Source organism: Lonchura striata, chromosome 1 (genome assembly GCF_050655825.1).
Source record: "Lonchura striata isolate lonStrDom1 chromosome 1, ASM5065582v1, whole genome shotgun sequence".
Classification (NCBI taxonomy): Eukaryota; Metazoa; Chordata; class Aves; order Passeriformes; family Estrildidae; genus Lonchura; species Lonchura striata.
In genome coordinates, this window is record NC_140703.1 from 49,731,019 (window position 1) to 49,741,192 (window position 10,174).

Here is a 10,174-nt window from a genome sequence, read left to right on the forward strand (position 1 = left end):
AGCTGGTATTTCACAAGTTCATGCAACTAGACTACCTTCCATGAAAGCAGTAACAGATCATGCAGTAAACATTATAAAAAAAGCAACACACAAAATATTATTTCATGTAACAGACCTAAGAGAGTAGCTCACCTGAGGGCAGGAGAGCAGTAAGTGCAATGTTTGCATGTGTCTCTACTGAAGGTATGCTACTAATATTTCAAGGAAAAATCCTATGAAATTTATGATTAAACTAGATGAATTCTACTGAGATTCTTACATAGAAAGAACACTAATAGCAAATAATAAGCTTTTATAGTCCATATGAAACATGTATCAAAATGCTGTAGCAGGACTACAGTTTTCTATTAAATTCTACAGTCTGTTTTATGAAAGCAATAGATATGTTTTCATTTCCATAAAGAAAATTCCTGCCCTCCTGCTCCCACACTGCTGAGTGGCTGTGGACCAAGCCCACATCAGCATATAGTGTCTTGTCACAATTCTTTTTTGCTATTTGATCTTGTATTTAACGGCTACATCTGCAAGCAGACCCTTCTCCTCCTTTTGAATGTATCACCATAATTTTAATTTAGGTTTGGCAAGAAAATACTATTTGGCAAGCCTCCTCCATCACTGTTGATGGCTCTAACAATTTGTACATTACCAGGACATATCAGTAGTCTTCTTTGAACTTCTAAGCTATAGACACATAAGGAAGAGCAGAAATTTGATTATCATTTTTTTGGTTTTTTTGTTGATTGTTGATTGTGTAATCAAAATAATTTTCAGTAATTCTCCAGTTATCACAACAGAACAGTATTCAAATCATTCATCTTTGAATATCTATTGCAGGAATTATGTCTAAGTTCATCACTTCATCTCCTTACCTTAGACTCCTTTTATGGTCGAAGCATATAGGGAAGGATTTCTAGAAAAATGAGTTTGTGCTGAAGATATCAAGTATTTTCACTTAAAGTCAGTGGACTTTTTTTTTTTTTTTCCACCGTAGGTCAGCCTCCTGAACTGAAACACCATAGCTACATGTTTACTAGACCTGGTACCAAAGAAAGGAAGAGAAGAACCCATGGCTGATGATGGAAGATGGAACTTAGCAGAAAATAATTTAATAATTCAAACTATCTGGTCAAACTCTGCTCTAACTGACATGGGTTATCAGCTGAACAGCATGCTGTGAAGGTTCTCAGAATCTCTTACATGTGGAATACAATCACAGGGATTTAGGAGTATACTCATGATTATGTGGCATCATTAATGTGTTCATGTTACAACATAATGTCATTAAATGTAGTTTCTAATAGAAGCCACTACACAAATAATGATCAGGTCAACTGCTGCAAACAGTATTTTTCAGCTCTATCTTTTAATCTATAAAATCATGTCTGTTCCACATAAACACTCTAAAGTTAACACCATTAATTTGAATAGGATTCCTGCTTTTAAGAATAATGAAGAAACAGGTCCCTGTATGTATAAGTTAAAAAAAATAACTACATTTGACCAAGGAGTCATAGATACCTGTTTTAGAAAGGCATTCTAATGTTAAAAATGCAATATCTATGTGAGATTTTACTATTCCTTGCCTCAAATCTTTTGTAGTGGCAGAGTAAAAGCAATTCTGACCCTAAGCTGAACAAAAATATCTCTTGCTGACCTTTTCTATTAAGTGTCTTTCTCAGTTTTGACATCTCATGACAGTAATAACATGAAAATTTTTCATCTCCTACCACTTCTTGATGAGCATCCTGGAACATCTCCCAGGAGATGTTGTAAGTTCACTGATGAATAATAGTAGTAATGATGACCTGATAAAGGAAATCCACTTAGGTCACCAGTGTATGTGTATCTTCATGTCCTAGAGGAGTGAAAATTAGTTGAATGACTGTCCTAAAACAGCAAAGAATCTATACCTACATTTCTTTTTTATCCAAGACTAGACTTTAATGTAAATTTTAATTGCATAAGAGTGAATAAAATAGTGTATTAAAATACATCTATTTAGAAATATGAGCTTGTTCCTTACAGCTTTAAGCAGTCACTCCTTACCAATAAAACACTGGAATTTGACATGTCTATTTTGTGTCTCCAAGATCAACCACAGACCGTGTGTCAGTTGTGTAGTAATTTTTTGACAAATGGAAGTTCAAAGACCCTCTTTAAAGAAGAAAAAAACTTTCTTTTTCCATAAAAGTAATCACTCAAAATTAAATAATAATGAAGACCATAGTTAAAAAAATCAGAAATGCCTTTCGTGAAAGTATTTCTTTAAAAAGTCTAATAATATTTGGGATAGCCTTTCTGAAATAGAGTTAACCATTAAGTTCTCTTTGCCATGTATCTTTTGTAGTAAATAGGATGGTGGGTTTTCCCCCCTCACATACCATCTTAATAAAAGCTTTCTTTACAACTTTATGCATTTTACTATTCATGTGCTGGACTGAGTTTAAATTTAGGATAGAGGTAATCTGAAATCGGAAAAAAACCCTGAGGTTATGAACTGAACCAGTGTCTCCTTCCTTGCTGTGTGGTCACTTTTTGCTGATGCAAGACATGTTGTCCAGCTGTCACACTCTTTTCCCACTAAGGATTGATAGCTGAAAATGCTGCACCAGTCGTTATCCACCAGGTATGCCTATGGATGGCCACGGCCTTGTCTCTGATCCATTCTTATCTCAATTAAGTTTGTATCTCTGCCAGCTGCAGAGTCTTTTTTTGCCACTCAGAAAGAATCAAAGAACCAGAATGATTTCCTGATTATTATAGATTATTGAACCTCTTCCAACCTACTCATGCTGAAGACTGTGCTTCAAAAAGGCAACTCAGAAGCCAAAAGCAAATAAGATACTGTAGAACCTGTTCTTCACAGAACTGTGCAATTTCACTGAGAGCCAAGCAATATTGTTTTGATTTGGAATGGAGGATGCAGAGCTGGTTCAGGAAACCACCTTTAAAGACGCAAATAGTCATACTGTAAAAGTGCCTTTCCCTGAAACTTTAGCCAATACTCTTAGGATGCATAAAACTCAAATTTCAAATCCTCATAAATCTCTAGACTTTTAGTGGTTAGTACTGTTTTAAAACACAGATTTTTTTTTTTTTTACCTTGGTTGCTTCAGTTTATTGTTCCTTATGTATTATTATTTGCAGTCATTTGTGAAATATGTCAAATATAGTTGTTCATCTCAAGAAAAAACACACATTTAGAAGAAGAATGTGCTAAGTAGGAGTTAATGAGCAAGGTTAAGGACTTCAGGTTTTTTATTGGTCCTATGGTCACTTAGATATAAAAGCATTGATTAAAAAAAAAATATTGATGATTGATTGAATTTGTTGGCCTACTTCCAATAAGTTGGCACTATTCTTTACCATAGATTTGATTGTCATTTACATTATCTTGACTATGCAAAGGGATTTAAGAAGTGAAAAGCACACCCCAAACTGTTAAGTGCCTGCTTTGGGGAGTCATATGAGATGGAGTCTACGTACCTACTCAGAAAACTATTTAAAAAACCAAGATAATAAAAAAGTATGGAGAAACCAGTGGAATGTGAACAGCCATGAACTGATTTCTCAGTTTTCAGCTAATGTGGATGTTGGGATGTCCAGAACATGGTTTTCAGAAGCCTCTTGCTCCCAACCAGTTATTCAAGGAAACGGTATCCTGCATTGTACCACGGATCTGATGGGCATTCCATTACAAATTAGGAAGGAATCTTTCCTATTGAAATAAACTAGCACTAGAAATCTGTTGTGTTTCTAAGGCAACAAAACTTGTGTGCACATACTGTGTGCCTGCATCTGTCCTATCTCTGACCTTGATAATTTTGCACCAATTTTTAATCACTTTGGCAGCAGTAGTGAGATCTCAAATTTCTTTAAGGTTGGGCAGCTGAGTAGAAGAGAGACAACATGAAGCAAAGGGCTGTCACACAGAAGGATACTGTCAAGATAAACCACACTAGTTGATGAACTCCACTAGTTTCTCACATATCTTATGACTTCAGGAAGGTAATCCAGACAATGGTAATAACATTTTCTGAGATTAATGAGAGTTCCTTTAAAATATTAGCAGGCTGTGAAAGTCTGAAACAGCTTTTTCAAGAAGAAGGTGAAGTGTGTTTTGGAAAAAGGATACACAAGGCAGGCACAACATTACTATTTCACATGTACCTGAGTGTTTGAAACAACTGTGTGAAGTTAACAGATGTTGGAAGGACCTGGAAGAGACAAACAGTCTGAGAATTCTTCTGGTAGCCAAGAGACAGACTAGAGCCTCTGTAAAGCATTAGACACACATATTTTGGCTACTTAATAGGGCCGATCTACAGACTTTGCATAGGTGTAATTTGGGTGAGCCAAAGAGCTTCTTTAACTCCACTGACTGCATTGACTGAACTGGCATTGAGATCAGTAGAAATTTAGACACCTAGACAGTCAGATGTCCTACAGACACCTACATTATGGACCTTAGGTTATTTAATTTGTGAGCTTGATCTTGTCCTTCAAGCATTTCTACTTCCTAGCTCTTTAAACAAAGGCCAATGAAGTGCTCAGCAATTAAGCAAAGACTGTCTAGCCAAACAGCAGAGTTAACCCATACGGAGAGTATTTGTGGGAGGATGGATTGTAGGAGAATAGAGATAGTGCTGAAGGCAATCTCACCGCTGAGGAGTTGCAGCTGTACTAATTACCAAAGAGTAGGAACAGCCCTGCCCTTAACAGGGCACAGCTGTGTCCAGTAAGGATGGGGTTACAAAAGAGTGGGTAGCTGGTTGAGAGGAGAGATGGAGTCTGGTGGTTGTGCTGCTGTGAGGGTGATGGGCACAGGTAGAAGTCAGCTGGCCTTGTGGGAAAGAGAGAAAAGGAGTCAGTGTTGTGAGGAGCTGCTTGTGAAAACTCACAGAGAGAAGGTATGAAAGTTTTACAGAAGGATAAAATGGTGATGACAGTTCCCATCCACTGTGCTAAGCACTGACACCAGCAATTGGTGGTGAATTCATTAAATTGTGGCCTGATGCTTAAAATGTGCCTGTTGCAGATGATGTTCAGGTAACAGTCCATCTAGGGTGCTGTGGTCACTTCTCATGTGAGCAACCCTGCTGTATCCATGGTGAATGTGCTCTACACAGACAAAATAAAATAGGGACACCTGATTTTCCAGATTTCTCTCCCCTCAGTTATTTTCTCTTCTGTCCAATCCTCTCAGACTCCCTCTGTTTCACCATAACTATATGTTTCACCATATAACTACATGACACAATAGGTGTAATGAGGAAGAAAGAAAAAGTTTTTCCTTAATGAAAATGTGAGAGCTGGATTGGCAATTCATAAATTTGTGATTGATGTCAAACAAGAGCAGTCATCTAATCAGATCAAATCCTTTCATGATAACTATTCCCAGGCAGGTGCTAATAAATACATGATGCCAGCTGTGTCAGAAAGTCAATTCTTCAGTTCTTTTCTAGATTTCTGCATAGAAAAATATATTTTCTAGTGCAATATAGTTATAGTCAATATTTGTATTTTAGCTGTTTTTGCACATATTCTTATATCTATCTTGGGTTTTCCATAATCATGGAATCTAGAATCCTAGAATAGCTTGGACTGGAAGGGACCTTTGAGATCATCTAGTTGCAACCTCAAAGCATGGACAAAGACACTTTCCACTAGGCCAGGTAGGTCAAAGCTTCAGATGTTATAGTTAGAATATATTTAACATAGTTTAAATGCGTCTGAGGCGTTGCCTCTATCTCGCCTTTTTTTGTTTATTTAAGAAGGATTTTAGAATGTGCTGTGTTTTTTTAATTATTGATTTGTGAGGGTATGTAATGTTAAAGTTGTAATGAAATTTTTAATTTATAAAAATGTGGGGTTTATTTTTTGTGTGGGTTGGACTATTGTTTGTTTTTATGTTTGAGGTATACTTTGTGAAGTAGATGCTTATAAAAAGTGATAAAAATATGTTTGGTTGTATGAAAGGAGGTAAAAATTGTACTTGAAAGCTGTTTATTGCTATATGGATATTTCATTATATTTGTTTTTATTATTGTAATGGGGGTAATAATTTTGAATTACTGGGGAAGCTGATTTTGTGAATGGGATTTGATTGAAGTTCTTTAAGTATTTTGTCTTCTGAGAAATTTTGGGTGGTTGAGCAACTGCTACTACTTGGTTTGTGTTTTGTCTTTTATATTTTACTATAATGGCTACAAGTTATTTCTTGGTTATGCCAAAATTTCTGTCTTTTGATGCTTTCTTTCTAATTTCTGGTTAATCATATTTAAGCTGTTTTCTGAATAAGCTGTTAATTTAGAATTTGAGGAGCCTTTGGTATTTCAAGGAAATAAATTATGGGTTTTTTTTAATATATCTCGTATATTTGAGCTGTATCTTGTAAATTTGCTTTTTTTTGTCTGTGTTTCTTTGTAAAATTGTAAGCAGTACTTTTCCACTATTTTTCCCACTCTGCCAATCTTGAAGACTGAGTCAAAACCCACTAATTCCTTCTCATTAAATCAAGTTTAATGAAATACTCCCTCCAAATGAGCTTAAAGGAAAAGACAGTAAAGGAAATTTCAAGCATCCTTTAATTTCTAGCTTCCTGATACCTTGCAATAGATCCAAAGTGACTACAGCACTGCCCAGAGGGTAAGACCCTTAAATAAAACATAATCATTTAAGACTGAAAGTTTTGTGTAGGAAGGGGACAGAAACATATGAAGGACCAATACAATAAAAGATGCAACACTCAGATCACTGTTCTGATTTTTTGAAAAGTGTTTCTAAAGGTCTTCACAGCCTTGTTTTGGAATGGTAGATTGCATTGTTGTAAAACACACATGGATGGATGGCTGAAACTGTGGTCTGCATACAGTAGGTGAAATGTATCTATTGACTTACAAGCTGGCTGCATGTGTCAAAATGCAATCCGGTATTTTTGTAATAATAGCTAGCAGTCATAGTTGTAAATTATTTATGGAGACTATTCAGTGCAAACAGGTTAGTGCACACATCCTCTTCAGCTTGACTGCCCTGGTTTTAGATCACTCAGACATTCAACTCCTTAGAGATCTGCTCTTATCATTGCAAACCCTAAAAAGGTACCAAAACTGCAGTCATTTCAGCAACTCAAAGCAGCTCAGCCATTTGCTAAAGTTCTACCTCAAGGTTCAGTGAATAAACACCATTTCTGCCCACCTCTTTCGCACCCCAACCTGGCCCTGGTGATGTAAGTTAATACCAAGCATGAAGAGAAATCGATCTCTAGAGCTGAGGCTCCGGTGTGCCTCCCTGTCTCTGTGCAGAAACATGGAAGAATGTACATAGCAAAGGCCACTGTTGAGCTTAACACAAAGTGACATTTCACTAATGCTGTGTTTCAGAAGACAGTGAAATGACAGCCACCCAAAGAGTACTTATGGTTAGATTTAAATGAGGACAGCACCCTCTTGCAGTGCATCACACTGATTTCCCTATGCACCAGGGTATTCAACCACGTTAGAGTTTTGTCCTCACCAGTTCATGGCAAGCAGCTGCACCTACTCTACACAATCAAGAGGCTCGGGCATACAGAATTTTGTATTTAAACAACTCGGTGACAGAACTAATCTGCCACATACAGAAGAATCCTAGGACTTGACTGCTTGATAGAAACAGTATGTCAAAATATTTACTGTATATTAGTCTCTCTAAGAAGACTTTCTAGCTAGAAAGAGCTTTGTAGTGACTTGGCACAAAATATTTCTGATAGTTCTGAACTTGAGACACTTCAGCTCTGCTCAGCCATTAATTTGTAAATTGAATAATGTATTATAATAATTTATAATACATTAATAGCACTGACCTCTTCAAGTTATGAGTAAATTTTCTTGTGAACAGTTTTGTTGACCACCATCTTCTGCCTCATTCTTGCAAATTTGGATTTTGGCCTTTACCATCCATGATATTAAGCAAAGAGAGGATCCTAACTGTCTAGGTTGCAGAAAGAGAAAAAGGGGATATAAAGCCTGTACACAGACAAGAGACATAATTTCTCTTCAGTCCTTTTCCTCCTTGCCTGGCTGTTGTGCATCTTACACCAACAGCGATTGCTCCAGCATGAGTCCCCTTGGGCCAAGAAGAAAGTTGCTGTCCACATATAAGCAGCTGCTTACAGACTAGCCAAAAGTAACTCCAAGGCATATTCTCAATGAGAAACTTGCCTGGGGCTGAGGAGATAAAGCAATTGAAATCAGCTCTTCCCACTCGCTCACATCTCAGGCCTCTTCTTGTCACACAGACAGAGTCTCTAGGGGAGGGTGCAGGGCTACTAATGCTCATCTTCCCATGGGAATTTGTCACCAAACCTTGTGCAATTTCCAATGTAGTTAGGAAAAAAAAAAGTGCTTTGTTAAAGACATGGCATGCATCTATGAAGGATGGAAGTGTGTTCAATTAAATATGCACGATGTGGCATGATGACAAAAGGTAAACACACAGTACAAGCAGCTCTGTCTGCAGAAGGAGAGTTATCACTGCACAGTGCAGCATGTGTGTGACATGTGGCAGTGCCAGTTAAAATTGGTTCTAACTTCCTGTCTCTGGTGGCATGATAATGGTTCTGGGTTTCAAATGGACCCCATAGCAGGAAGTCAAAGCTTATGCCTGCCAGAAACTGTCCTTGCATTCACTCTTTCCTTTTTTATCTTTTTTTGTTTTTTTTTTTTTTTTTTTCCAGTCCTAACAATAAAACTAGATCACTGAGACTATCGAACAGAAATTCTGGCTGGAAATGCACACAGGTAACTCTGATTTTCCTCTGTATTATAGATTTAATATCAATGAGACAAAACAAAAGACCTAAAAGCAAAATCAGAAAAAAACCCACAGAAATAGATATGTTCAAAAATTTCTATATTTTGCAGAAGTCTGGGAAGGTTCCACAAACCAGACACAATTTCTGGGGCAGATTTCAGGCATAAGTACAGAATCATAGACTAGATAGGGCTAGAAGGGACCACAGTGGGTCATCTGGTCCAACCTCCCTGCTCAAGCATGGTCATCCTAAAACACCTTGCACAGGATTGGGACCAGATAGATCTTGAATATCTTCAGTGACGGACATTCCACAACTTCTCTGGGCAATCTGTTCCAGTTCTTGGTCATCCTCACAGTGAAGTTCTTTCTCATATTAAAATGGGAACAAGTAACAAATAAAAAATAGAAGTGTTTTTCCTCATTCCTGTTCTGGCTTTCATACCAAACTTACTGAATCTGTACTTCCAGTTAAGCATACAATTCCTGGTGCCCAAGTGTCTGTTTATAGCTCTGTGTCAGACACAAAACATCTCAGCTTGGGGAAAAAGCTCAGTACAGGAGGATATGAATTCAGATTATACTGCACAAATCCTTACTGTGAGTATATCCATCCCATGGGTCTCAGTGCTAATTTATCTGCAATCCTTCTTTAGAAAATGGAGAGACACCAGCATCTTCTGAGGGACATTTATAGCTCCTGAGAAAGTAGCAGAAATTAATTTCCTTCTGCAGGCATCAGAGGGCAATTCTGTCCACATACTATCTAGAATTGCTTTTGGAGCTGCCCACATTTCTCTGTCCCTACAGTGGGATATTTCAGTGACTAAGATAAACTGGAATTGTTAGAGGCTGAAGTTAGATAAGAACATTTCATTCCAGTGATTCAATGTGCATGAATGGAAATGCTTTATTTCAACAGAAATAGGCCATTTTGTTCCTGTTCCAGTTTGGAATTTATCCCATGTATTTTTATTTTAAAGATAATTCCAATTGCAAAATTAAAGACACTGATACAGTTTTGAAGATTAACTTCAGCTTTTATGAGATTCCCTAAATTTCATTTTGTAGATTTTTTAGACTACTGTAGATTATTTTTTTTTAATTTTTAGAATACATGATACTGAGAGTATAACTTTTTAACTGAATATCAGTGTTTTAAACACCATTTTCTGTAAAATTAATGGCCTGCTTTTACTTATATCTAACAAAGTGGTGACAAATATAGACACCTAAATAACTTCTTCACACTGAATATTTAGACTGGCTTTATAAACTCTAGAACATAATCAACATTTCTGAAGTAGATTCTTGGCAATGTTTAAAAAAGGAAAGAGTTCTTCATATGAGATTTTGAACATTAGATAGTTTAAAAGTTTAA

General features: G+C 36.8%; 1 long non-coding RNA gene across 1 annotated transcript; it reads left to right on the forward strand.

The window, feature by feature from the left end:
- Positions 1–4,819: 4,819 nt before the first annotated feature.
- LOC146768665 (uncharacterized) lies at positions 4,820–8,767 on the forward strand. Its single transcript, XR_014954241.1, has 3 exons — positions 4,820–4,910; positions 5,586–5,675; positions 8,717–8,767. It is a non-coding gene; the product is annotated as an uncharacterized LOC146768665 (long non-coding RNA).
- Positions 8,768–10,174: the final 1,407 nt, after the last annotated feature.